The sequence below is a fragment of the Seriola lalandi genome, unplaced genomic scaffold (genome assembly GCF_002814215.2).
Source record: "Seriola lalandi dorsalis isolate HSWRI2012SDOR001 ecotype SW California unplaced genomic scaffold, Sedor1 jcf7180002054103, whole genome shotgun sequence".
Taxonomy (NCBI): Eukaryota; Metazoa; Chordata; class Actinopteri; order Carangiformes; family Carangidae; genus Seriola; species Seriola lalandi.
The window spans coordinates 32,004-32,535 of NW_019524656.1; the positions used below are offsets into that span (position 1 = coordinate 32,004).

The 532-nt window shown below is 41.2% G+C and overlaps 1 protein-coding gene across 1 annotated transcript in view; it reads left to right on the plus strand.

Annotated features, from left to right (window-relative positions):
* LOC111652878 (ataxin-2-like protein) overlaps nucleotides 1-532 on the plus strand; it is an 11,382-nt gene that overhangs the window by 10,437 nt on the left and 413 nt on the right. The window lies entirely within an intron of this gene.

Genomic DNA, 532 nt, shown 5'->3' on the forward strand with positions numbered 1-532 from the left:
CCTTCACACTCAGTCGGCTTCAACAGTTTAATTGATTTAAATGAAATCCAGCAGAGTTAAAAAGTTTTGTTTAAGGTTTAATTCAGCTGTAGTAACATTGACAACATGGTAACGACACATAAATACACTGTAAAAAAAAAAGTCATATGAGTGAAGACATTCTCAGGAGTGTCAGTAAAATGTAAAGCTCAAACATCAGTCCCTCGACCTCACGGCGTCAGACGCACTGTGGAGGGAAGCGTTAACAAATAAGAAAACTATCAGATCTCCAGATAAAAATGACAAATATACTTTAAAAAAGCTACAGAATTTAGAACAGACACAAACTGACAGACACAATGATGGGGAGGGGTCTCTCTCTCTCTCTCTCTCTGTCTCTCTCTCTGTCTCTGTCTCTGTCTCTCTCTGTCTCTGTCTCTCTCTCTGTCTCTCTCTCTCTCTCTGTCTCTGTCTCTGTCTCTCTCTGTCTCTCTCTTTCTGTCTCTCTCTGTCTCTCTCTCTCTCTGTCTCTCTCTGTCTCTCTCTCTCTCTG